The sequence below is a fragment of the Eptesicus fuscus genome, chromosome 3 (assembly GCF_027574615.1).
Source record: "Eptesicus fuscus isolate TK198812 chromosome 3, DD_ASM_mEF_20220401, whole genome shotgun sequence".
NCBI lineage: Eukaryota > Metazoa > Chordata > Mammalia > Chiroptera > Vespertilionidae > Eptesicus > Eptesicus fuscus.
In genome coordinates this window covers 102,744,877-102,757,721 of record NC_072475.1, presented here as the reverse complement: position 1 = coordinate 102,757,721, position 12,845 = coordinate 102,744,877, and positions in this window count along the sequence as shown.

The window sequence follows — 12,845 nt, the reverse complement described above, 5'->3', positions numbered from 1 at the left end:
TCTCAGGCAACGATAATGTCATAAGCTTTTAAAAAGGCCATCACTTTACTGTTCTTTTAATAGTACAAAAACCCCAAACCAACAAAGGCTTTCAACACGATGATCCAGCTACTTAGATCTTCTGAAAGAGCACATTCAGGTCAGTTTTTCCAAGTATATATGTGTGAATGACATTTTTGGTTTTGCATGGTGCCCGAAGCAGCTGAAAGGATAGTTCGTGTGTTTTGTCTTGGTTCACTAACTTTTTGCCCAATGTAATGCAAGGGGTAGATTTAACACAAAGTCCATTATAATGTGTGCAGGGGTATCAGGGAAGGGTGCTATGTGCTTGTGTTTATATACATACATATATACATACATACATACATAAAATTTAAAACAGTAACTTAGAAACAAAAATTACTTTGAATTCTAAAATAGTCTAATTTCAATAAAATAATGGTATTCAGTGATAATATGCACTATTTCTGTGTCCTACTGGCATTAGCTACTGGATTTTTTTAATATGCAGAAATATTGTGGTTTCATTCTAACTACCATAGGCTAGTTCAAAAGCATGTACACAGTATTTGAGCATTAATTACCAACTCTTCTTGTGATGACTTGAATATCACTAATCCTTATTTACGTACCTGAGCTTTCTAAACATGGTGCCTTTGATCTATAAAATATATAGAAACAGGAAATGACTAAATAAGACAGTTCAGGCTGCTGGTATTTAGATATGTCAATGAGAAGCCTTTAATGCCATCACAATAACATTTCTTATCTCTCTTCGCCAGAGTAGAACACAACAGAGCGTGAGAAATGCATATGCCCAGGTTTTAGCAAAGAGCCCATTACCATATTAGACTTAGCTGTGCTCAGTTAACTCTGAAAGATCAAAATATAGGCAAATGAGTGCACTTTATTGCCAAATGTTGCCCAAATTCAAGAGATTATTTTAGCAAATGTTTCATTAGTGTTTGACTTAACAGACAAACCACTACACTATTTTCCCTGTGAGCATGTTTTAATCAAAATGGAAAAGGCAACAGATGCTGTTTGATAGTTTTTAAAGCTATACTAAAATTTCTCCCACCATCAAACACATTTCAAGTTCTTTTAAAGGTGACATTAAGAATGTTTATGCCCCAATTATATAGCTCGGTTCACTTCAGAGCTTTTTTTGCTATTTTATGTCAATTTTTTTTCACACATCATTCAAACAGGATTAAATCACACATGCTTTAAACCTACAATACATTGGAGTAGTGAGAGTCAGATTGGCTTCCCAGAAAGAGTAATTAAGTTCATTGGTTTCTTCCTGGGTAGGAAGAACCTGTAAATTTGGTTCTTTGATACAGAATGGAGCTAACCCCCACACCCCAAAATGAGCTGGGGGGGCGGGGGAGGCGGGGAGGAGGGATCACAGGTTGGGCTAGGATAAAATTAGAATGACTTGCTTATATTATGTAATTGAAGAAATTTGAAAATCCCTAATTGACAAAAAAATATAACCCCTTTATCGATTGGCTTGTGGAGTGTCTCAAAATTTCAGTCTTCAATTCACTCCTTATGAATTTTCTAAAACCTCTTCTAAGGGCTCCAACACAATAACTAGCCAATTTATTAATAGAGGTTAATGTATCCGAGACATTGCTATATCTGTGTCACTGGAAGAGATAAGGTTTCTGGAAGAATTAATGAAATCAAATTTTTTCATGTTTGTTCAAGAAATGAAACACTTGTGGCAAAGCTTTTCCTAACACCCTGAAATGTGACTATAGATTATTAGATTTTGAAAAGCAGAAAATCTTGTAACGTTGGTATTTTTCTAAAGCATTTGTGAACTGTTGGATTAAAATTTTCAGTGGTTGAGGATAGGTAGCAGATTAAGAATTGCAGCATAGATTTATGATTATTCAAGAAGCATGATGAAAAATAGCACAAATTGATGGAAGGAGAATTGGATTATGAATAAAATGTCCTATTTCTACTGAAGATAGTTCCATTTCTACTTCTTATTAGCTTTGTGTTATCCAGGCAACTTGTTTAATTTAGGGTACATAAGTATTTCATTTGCAAAATGAGAATCAATGCCTACCTGACTTATCTTACATTATTATGATACTCAGTAGACACAGATTGTGCAATAACACTTAGGAAGTTATCAAGTGATATCATATGTCTTTGATTCTATGTCATGATTTATCATTTGATATTTTAACATCTTTGAAATGGGAATGTGTCTTACAGTCACTGTCTGAGGGTGTCATATGTCAGTGCATTTATATCAAAACATGCCCAATGGAAGTCAGCAGCTTGGGGAAAAAAGTCCCAGAAAACAGTGGAACACTCTTTTTAAAATGGTACATCTCAAATAAATAAATAACTTTAAAAAATAATTCTCAACTGAGGATATTTTTCCATTGCTTTTTTTTAGGGGGAGTGGAAGGAAGGGAAGAGGAGGAGGAGGAGGAGGGAGAAAGAGAGAGAGAAACATTGATGTGAGAGAGACACATCAATTGGTTGCCTCCAGCATTCCACCCACCTGGGGCCCGGGATCAAGTCTGCAACCCGGGTACGTGCCCTTGACCAGGAATCGAACCTGAGACCCTTTGATAGGCAGGCCAACACTCTGACCACTGAGCAACAATGGCTAGGGCTAAATAAATAACTTAAAAATAAGATACGTTGCTTAATGGTACAAAAGATTGAACTGTGTTTTAAAAAAACACAACGTAGACATCAATGATTGAGTCAAAAATTATTCTTAGGAGACTCAATGTGAAAACATTTTAGGAAGATGTTAAAGAATGTATGTCACTTACATTGCTCTTTTATTTATACACTAGAGGCCTGGTGCACAAAATTTGTGCAGGGAGGGGTTGTCCCTCAGCCCAGCCTGCACCCTCTCCAATCTGGGTCCCCTCGTGGGATGTCCGACTGCCCATTTAGGCCCGATCTTAACTGCCCTCCCCTGCAGGCCTGGTTGCCCCCAACTGCCCTCCTTTGCAGGCCTTGTCCCCCCCCCCAACTTCCCTCCCCTGCAGGCCTGATTGCCTCCAACTGCCCTCCCTTGCAGGCCTGGTCCCTCCCAACTGCCCTCCCCTGCCGGCCATCTTGTGGCAGCCATCTTGTGTCCACATGGGGGCGGCCATCTTTGACCACATGGGGCATCCATCTTGTGTGTTGGAGTGATGGTCAATTTGCATATTAGGCTTTTATAATATAGGATAAGAGTGATAAAAGATTTTTAAAATCTATGTATAAATTAGTATAAAATCGTTCTTTCAATAAATGAGATTAAAATTATATGTGATAAGAAACTATTGTGTCATTATTTGATTGCAATATTCTTTCTTAGTCATATATGAGACAATTGATGGTATATTGGAAAGAAAATTGGAGTGTAAATGTACAGTGAAGTCTCATTATAAGTGCTAGAAAAAGGGTATGTATTAGAACCAAAAGTAAGGTTGGTGCATTGAATAACTTTAAAGCTGGCCTTGATACCAAAGAAGAGATCACGGAAATGATAACAATCACTACATGATAACAATCACTACTACAAAGAGACTTGAAAAGTTTTAATGTGCATGCAAACCATCTGGCTATTAGAAAAACAAATTTTACCCCATGGGAGGACTCTGAATCTGCTTTCAATTGCTAAAATACCATTCTAGCCCTAAATATTGACACATTGATAATCAATTAAGCTTCCTGGAAAGATAATAACACCTGCAAAATATTATTTGATAACAGGATGTTATAGTAAGCTTAATGAAAGATAATCAGTGATGACCATAGGAGAAAAAAGCATATTAATAAATTTTTCACTCGCCGAAACCGGTTTGGCTCAGTGGATAGAGCGTCGGCCTGCGGACTGAAGGGTCCCAGGTTCGATTCCGGTCAAGGGCATGTACCTTGGTTGCGGGCACATCCCCAGTGGGGGGTGAGCAGGAGGCAGCTGATCGATGTTTCTCTCTCATTGATGTTTCTAGCTCTCTATCTCTCTCTCTTTCTCTCTGTAAAAAATCAATAAAATATATATAAAAAAAAATAAATAAATAAATAAATAAAATTTTCACTCATTATCTACTTCAATAAACACTTCCTCACAAGAAGATGCCTTTTCTTGAACCTCCAAAATTATGAACCAATGCTTCTTTTCTCTATAACACCCATCTTAGCCATAACTTTATTAAAGAACCTATCAAACTTAATATTAGTTATCTCCTCTTATGGGTGTCACAAGGCAAGTAACCATGGTTTGTTTATTTGGTATATCAATAAATTATTGGTCAAAGAATGAATATGTTGAATTTATTTTGTATATAAGAACCCCAAGCATTAATTTGTAGGTATACAGTTTGTAAATAAGATTAATGATGTTACAAGTCCTAATTTATGTGATGCAAAAGATAACGAATGTACTAGAAACATTAGTTTATTGATCTACTGCACCAATTTTACCCTTTCAGTTTTAATAGCCCTATTCACAATCTTGAGAATACCAATTCTTGTGTACTAAATAAATTTTCTCTCACCTCCACTTCATGGCTATCACTGATTAGACCAAGGATGGATACTTGCCCATAAAATGAACAGTCCATCAAATCTTCTCTTTGGAGAACTGGACCAATAGGCAGTCTGAACAAGTGAAGAATGAAGGCCCATTATTGGTGGAGCACCAGGAAGAAGGGCTGCTATGGTCTCCTGAGGGCTAGTGGGACAGCATTTTCTTAGATTCATGTGTTTTATACCTTACAAGTTTCTTTTTTTTTTTCTCTTCAAATTAATTGGTCTCTCTTCCTTAATATCATAAATTCCCTATCCAAGAGTAAGTGTATTTTTTTGTATCCCAACAAGATCAAGATATAGTGTACTTGTTAACACTGGTTGACCAAGTTTCCAAGAGCTGGAATACAATGAAATATGATTAATGCAAAATGTACCCAAATTTAATGATCCTTGGGTAAATTGTTGTTCATTTTATAATCTGAAATACTTCATGTTCTTCAGAAACTTTGGGTCTTGATCTCTTCTGGAAATAACTTGTTGCTCACTCTGCCAAATACTGCAGGATGACATACTAAATACCATTCTAAGCTTTTTCTGGCATGCTTTTCTGGTTCCTAGAGACTGGGAAGCTGAATGTTACATACATTTCTCAGACTTGGTGAAGCCAGCGTTTCACAAGTGATCTGGTTTCTGTCAACCAAGTGCATCTATAAGACAAGGAAGGTGAATATGAACATAGGGATGCAGAATCTATGGACTGTTTTGGCAAGCAAGATGGTTGAGCTATTTTGCTCTTCTAATGAATTATAATGGAGGTACTTAGTCTGTTTCTTCCTTAGTTCTAACTGGCAGATGGTGGGTGGAGTTTCCACTTGGCTGTCCATGGTTCATCTGGACATTTCTCCTATGTATTATCCAAGCCTGATTCCTGGATCCTAGCAAAAAATTTGTAAATTTTCAATTACTTTGTAATAGTGTTTTCTGTTTAAACTAGCAAGAGTTAATTTTGTTTTCTGAAGCAAAGAACAATGGTCTATATAATAATTGGTACCAGAAATGAGATGCTGCAAAGTACAAGTAACACTGATTTAGTAGAAGCAGTTGGGTAGTGAGTGGAGAGGGTCTAATTTTAATGTAGTAGCCAAATATTTGTTTAAATTGTCACTTGCTTAACTTAAAAAGCAGGCTATTTGCTGACTAAAGTGACACCGTTAAGAGAAGTACTAAAAGAAATTCATAGTGTTGGTAGGTGGTGGTTTATTTTTGCTATTTTTAGCAAAATCTTATGAATAAGATGAACTCAGATTAGAACCAAACTTTGTGGAAGCAGAGGTGGAAGGAAGGGAAATTTACTAATGGAGGCATTCTCTGCCTATACCTGCTAACAACATTGATGAAGACACCAATGATTTGGGATTTGCAGTTTTGAGAAAGTCATCTGCTTCCATACCTAAACTCCCTACTCACCTCAAATATATTTGTTGAGGAAAATTGACAAGGAAGAACCTCCCAGGGTCAGATCCAGGAGCAAAAGACATGAAGAAAAACATTTAAGAGAAAGACCCAGAAACTGACAGTTTGGCCAACCAATGAACTTCCTGCAGAGCTAGGGCATGGGGTCTATTGTAGCTAAGTGAGTTTTGATCATTATTATGCATTATGACAAATGTGTATTTTTAATTTTCCCTTTTCCACATGACAGGTTTATCACAATGATCCATTCCTTCTCCACCATTAAAAAACTTAAATGTACTGATTGGTGAAAACATGTCTTTAGTTTATTGGTTGCCAGCATATAAGTTACCCCATCTGGGCTTCTAGGAGAGAGCTTTGTATCACCCAGAAATTTTAGGCAGTGGATTTGATGCAGTAACAGAAAGAGACACAGGTCTTGACCCCTTGGAGAAGCAGTATGATTGTTCTATGTGTGAAAACAAAAGCATGTATGTTGGTTTGGGAAATCAAAGAGGCAAACCATGACAGAAAATGTTAATAGCTTACTGTAGTGCTTTAAAGTATGTCCACACATTTTTTTATGCCCTTCCATTCTAGATGATTTTCCCTATATGAGTGGAGTTAACTTAGTGGCTCACTTCTAATTAACAGAAAAAGTGGAAGTACCTTGTGTGAATTAGGAGATCAGGTCCTAAAGGACACGGCTACCTCATTACTTTCTTTTGAATAGCTCATTCTGGTGGGGGGAGTCAGTGGCCACGTCATCAGGATACTGAAGCAGCTTGTGGAGAGGCTTATGTGGCAAGGACCTGAGGCCACCTGCCAACAGCCTTGTGTGAGAGCCTTCTTGAAATTGGATCCTCCAGCTCCAGGCAAGCCTTCAGATGACTGCAGACCCTGCCAATATCCTGACTGCAACCACATGAGAGACCTTGTGTCAAAACAATCCAGCTAAGCTGTTCCCGGAGAGTTTACCTATCAGAATCTATGAGATAATAGTTTCTTATTTTAAGCTACTAATTTGTGGGGATTTGTTATGCAGCATGAGATAATACACTCACTCAACATCAAGTCTCCTCTTCTTCTTTACAAAAAAAAAATCTTGATTTTATTTGAGTATTATTCCTAGCTAATCCCCACACTCTCTCTGGATACATTCAATGTGATGTTAGCACTAGTTGTTGGATGGTACTTTTAGGAAAGCTCCTTAAAAAGGTGATAGGACACCCAAATTCTTCCTACCTGATAAATAGAACTCTATTAGCCAACTTACATCATGAGGCAACCTTGAGGAAAAAAGTCAAGAGCTAAAGATTACAGAATAGAAGCAATCTAGAAATGATGATGGCATCATTGCCCATGGATACAGACAATAGTGCGGTGAAAGTCTGGGGTGGGATAGGGGCTAGGTAGAGGGGGGCGGGGTGGAAGGCATAGAGATATTTGTAATACTGTCAACAATTTAAAAATATATAGAATTTCACAGAAAATGAACTTACTGCTCCAAAACACTCAAGACATTTAGGCACACCCAAATATTTTAAAAAAAAGAAAAAACAAAAAGAAAAAACAAACTTCTATCTTGGTTGAATCATTATTTTTTTTTATATCTATAATTAGCAACCAAATGTATTTATTAGCTGATGAAATGTGGAATTCGATGTCTTGGAAATCTGACTTTTAGAAATACAATACATTGAACTACCTAACAGGAGTAATAATTTAACTTTGTAGGAATAGTTATAAATTACTGAGTTGTATACCTAGTATAAGTCAGCTTTGTGGGACAGGAGTGGTATATACTGTTCATCCAGGATTCTTTTCCTAGGTCACCTCTGGAATTCCATGTTGGCATTGCTGAAAGACCACACATAAGGACGCTTAGTATGGTGCACACTGCATTACTAACACTGGGGCTGTCCTGATGATAATGTCTTTCACCCTTACTGTCATTTAAGAATCACAAAGCAGCTAAAGTTAATTTTCAACATATAGTTTTCTGGTTTTATAGAGATATATATTATTATGCTGATTTTTGGCAAGTCATATCAACAAAAAATAATAGTGAATTGTACTATTTTTTAAAACATTTACCAACTTAATTTTCTGATACATGTCAAAGTTTGGAGTATTTTTCTCAAAAAGAGAAATAGCAAAGTTCTTTAATGTTTATTCCTTTTTAAAAATATATATAATAGTTTTATTTAGATATAATTCACATGGCATACAACTTACCCATTTAAAGTGTACAATTCAAGGTTTTTAGTATAGCTCAAGGGTTGTGAAATTACTACTATCAATTTTGGAACATTTTTATCATTCCTAAAAGAAATTCTCTACCCATTCTATCCTCATTTCTTCCCAATCTCCTCCCCAGCTTTAGATAATCACTAATCTACTCTGTCTCTATAGATTTGCATATTATGAACATTTCACATAAAAAGAATCACAATATGTGGTCTTGTGACTAGATTCTTTTATTTAACATAATCTTTTCAAGTTTGTTTATGTCCCAGTATGTACTAGTAGTGCATATGTGTGGTCTTTCATTCCCTTTTTATTGATGAGTAGTGTTTCATTGTAAGGATACACCACCTTTGTTTATCCATTCATCAGTAGATGGATATTTGGATTGTTGCCCTTTATTAATGTTATGAAGAGCACTGGTAGAACATTAATGTATATGTTTTCATGTGGAGATAAATGTTTCATTTCTTTAGAGTATATACTTAGGAGTAGAATTGCTGAGCAACCTTTTGAGGAACTGCCAGATTTTCTTCCAAGGTGGCTACAACATTCAAAAATTTTCACCAGCAGTGTATGAGGGTTCCAGCTATTCTACATTCTCTTCAACACTATTTCTTATCTTTTTCTTTTTTATTATAGACATTCCTAGTGAGTTTGAAGTGGTTTTTCATTGTGGTTTTGATTTGTAGGTCCCTGTTGATGATATGGAGCTTCTTCCCATTTGTTTAATGTATATCTTCTTTGGAGAAATGTCTATTCAGGTCCTTGCCTCATTAAAAAATAACAATCTTTATGTTATTGAGTTGTAAAATTTATTTATATATTTAGATACAAGTCTCTTAACAGATATATGATTTGCTATTTTTTCTCTCATTTTGTGGATTGTCTTTTCATTTTTTTGAGTGTCCATTGATACACAAAATATTTTAATTTAAGTCCAACATACCTATTTATTTTTGTCACTTGTGCTTTTGGTGTCATATCAAAGAAGGCTTTGCCTAACCAAAGTCATGAAGATTTATTGTTACATTTCCTCCTAAGAGTTTGTAGTTTAGTTTTTACATTTAGGCCTACAATCCATTTTAATTTTTGTGTATAGTGCAAAAAAAAATGGTTCAAATTTCATTCTCTTGCATGTGAATATCCAATTGTCACAGCACCATTTATTATAAAGGTTATGTTCCTCATTAAATTGTGTAGAATCTTAGGGATATACCTGAGTGTGAGTGTGTGTGTGTGTGTGTGTGTGTGTGTGTGTGTGTGCACGCACGCGTGCGTGCTAATTTTAGTAAATGTTATGAAAATATAGTCTATATAGGAATTTTATGTTACTTAAATCTAAAACATATATGTCAGAGTCTATGTCTATTTCCTTTGAGGGTCAAACAGTTATACAAATCGTAAATAAAGTATACATTTTGTTTTCTTATAGCTATTTTCCCTACAGATCCCTGAATAATTGGGAAAACAGATATGCTTTAGCTGAAGGTTGTCTGAATAAAATCTCTAAATACTAATAGGATTATGTTTTACTCAATTGATTTATTTATGGATGGATGTCTGTAAAATCCTGAAAATAAAATTTGTATTCATTTATGACAGGGCTGCTAAGTGAAATCTATAGAACCCATTTCTACATAAAGAGATAGTACTCCATGTAATGTTTACTTTCAACCATTTAGACTGTTATACTGACACATCATCAAAACTGGCAGGTTTTCTTTACCTTCACTGGGATGTTTTGCCTTTAGACTCCTCAACTATACTAGACAACTTCCTGTTTGGGGAATGAGAAGACATTGTCCACATCTGCATTTCATCGAAGTACCTGCCTTTTTGTTGCACACTTTCAGCTGCTTTCTTTTGGCTATAGGTGTTTAGTTATACTATGTCATAAAGACCACTTTATTGTCAGACATTTCTTAAGATCCCATATTCAGGATTCATTTAAGTATAGAATTGTCAGTTCTTGGCACTCAAGATATCCAGAAAGTAAAAGCTCCAATCTCATCAGGGAAAACTGCACAGGGTGTCTAAACACCTTTATTGAACCTTTCTCAATCCTCGGGCACTGCAAAAGGCTGGGGCAGATTTTACAGCCCATCACCAACGGGGCATGGAAGAATTAAAGAACAAAACCCTGAGCTCCTAGAGCCAGGAATATGTTTGATAGGAGCTAGCATAGTGGTAGTTCTGTGTTCCAGAGAAGACTTTTTAAAAGAATATTCAACCACAAATATATAATGCTTTATTTCTGCCATAAAGCCAGTTTACATTTTCAGTCCACCACCACAGTTAATAGAGACAGGAGTAATTGTGGCTAGAGAGCACATAAAATGAAAACTTTGCTGATTCTCTAATTTTCATAAAAGCCCAGACACAAGAAAGTAATCTTTATAACATGGTATAGCTAAACACCAATAACCAACAAATGAAACCTTAAATTTAACAAGGTTTAAATTTTCATCTCTAAAATTTTTTTAACTACCTTATTAAAGAATTCATCCAAAAAAGAATTCATCCATTCTCTAGAGTAATAGTGTCCAGTATTGCAGCCGTCAGCCACATTCAACCATTGAGCACTTGAACGTGACTAGTCCAAATGGAGATGTGCCATAAGTATAAAAGCCACACTGGAGTATGAAAACTTAGTGAAAATGAAAGAATGTAAAATAGCTAATGTTGTGTACACTTTGAAATAATACTTTTTATATATTGGTTCAAATAAAGTATGTTATTAAAATTAATTTTACCTGTTTCTTTCTATTTTATAAATGTAAGTACTAGAAAATTTTAAAGTGCATATGCAGCTTACATTTGTGGCTTGCTTTATGTTTTTATTTCTCTAGAGGCTAAGAGACTGTATCAGTGTAACTATGCTGGAGTTCGACCTATTTATATTTTTGTCAGTTGTCGTAGTTCATTAGTCACTAGTTCAAAGTGTATAATGTGGGTTCAAATACTTCCCAATGTATATTTTTGTTTACTTCACCCCACTCTAGTGTTAAACAATCATTTTCCTCTACTGAGAGCCCCTTTCCCACTTTGCCTACTTGGCAAATTCTTCTTACCTTTTAATAATCAGTTGAAGCATTATTTTCTCAGTAAAATTTTCTTTGAATTCCCTCATCTCACACCTCATCTTACACCCAAGTAAAAATAAACACTCTGTCCTCTGGGATATGACAATATCTTGCCCCAAATCTACTGAATGCCTATGGTTTGCTGAGCACAGAGATAGGTAGTGGGAGTATGCAAATGTGGACAATAGGGAAATGAACCCTGTGCCTGTAGAACTTGCCTTTGGAGTGGAATGCAGACAAGTCAACACCCGGCACACAGTGATACAGAAAATGCTGTGACAGGACAGATTCAGGGAGCACATCATAAACATACCTTTCCCAGGCTACTTCTTTGTGGTACATGAACATATTAAGCCTGCACTATAAGTATGTGATCCCAAGGAAACCCTTGGTTCATAAAAATACTCATGTTTAGTATATAAACTGAAGGGCATTTTTTTTCACTTCATAATTGGTTAAAATGAAAGTTATCTTCAAAATACAAATTACTGGGAGAGGGTTGGGAGACTGGGTAAAAAAGGTAAAGGAACCGCGAAGTACAAATTGGCAGTTACAAAATAGTCAAAGGGATGGAAAATACAGCATAGGGAATACAGTCAATAATACTGTAATAACTGTATGGTGTCAGGTGGGTACTAGACTTATCAGGGGGATTTCTTCATTAAGTTATATAAATGTCTAACCTTTATGTTGTACACCTGAAACTAAAATAATATTAGATAGCAACTGTAATTGAAATATAAAATAAAAAAATACAAATTACTGAATAGGCAATCTTATATTACACATATGCCCCAGTATCCTTGCAATGACTCTCCTAGCCAGGAAATTTAGGTATTGATTTTTTAAAAACAAAGAACAAAAACAAAATGGCTCCAGTTAGCATGATTAAGTAAAAATGTATTCTATAAAATGTTTGCACTTAATTTAACATTAATGTACTATCAAAAAAAAAAAGCTCAGGATTTCAATAATTGGATTTCTGTGAGGCTGAAAAGATAGATAAATAATAAGAGGTGAGTAACTTTGTTAAGTCATCTAACATATGGCAGTGGACTTCTTAACACTTGTGTTGGAGGGCAAGGCAGGTAAGTGTAACTTCACTTATTAGGAGATACAACCAATCTCAATGATCTAAACACCAGTTAAGAAGAAAAAAAAAATGCTTTTTAAAGCAACGTTTGAGCAGTCCAAATATCTGTCCCAAAGTCTATGCACTAAGGTGCATAGGCCTTACTTCTTGGTGAGCACAAGTCCCTTATATACAGAAACAGATTTTTACTTTAGATTGAACTCTGAAAAGTGAGGCTCTCTGGATTCCCAGCCTGCACCAGACTAGAAGCTGCCAATCAGAAGAGGAGGAGGATATTAGAGGCAGGCAGGCTGGCAACAGAGAAAGGACAACGGATTGTTGGTTTAGTCAAGTGGGGGAGAGAGATAGAAACTACAAGACAGAGATAATCACTAGGTCATTGTGTCCTAGAGTCCTTCAATGCAGCGATTTGCAACTTACATACCTCCTGGGAACATCCCTAACACCTAGGAAGGAGCCTA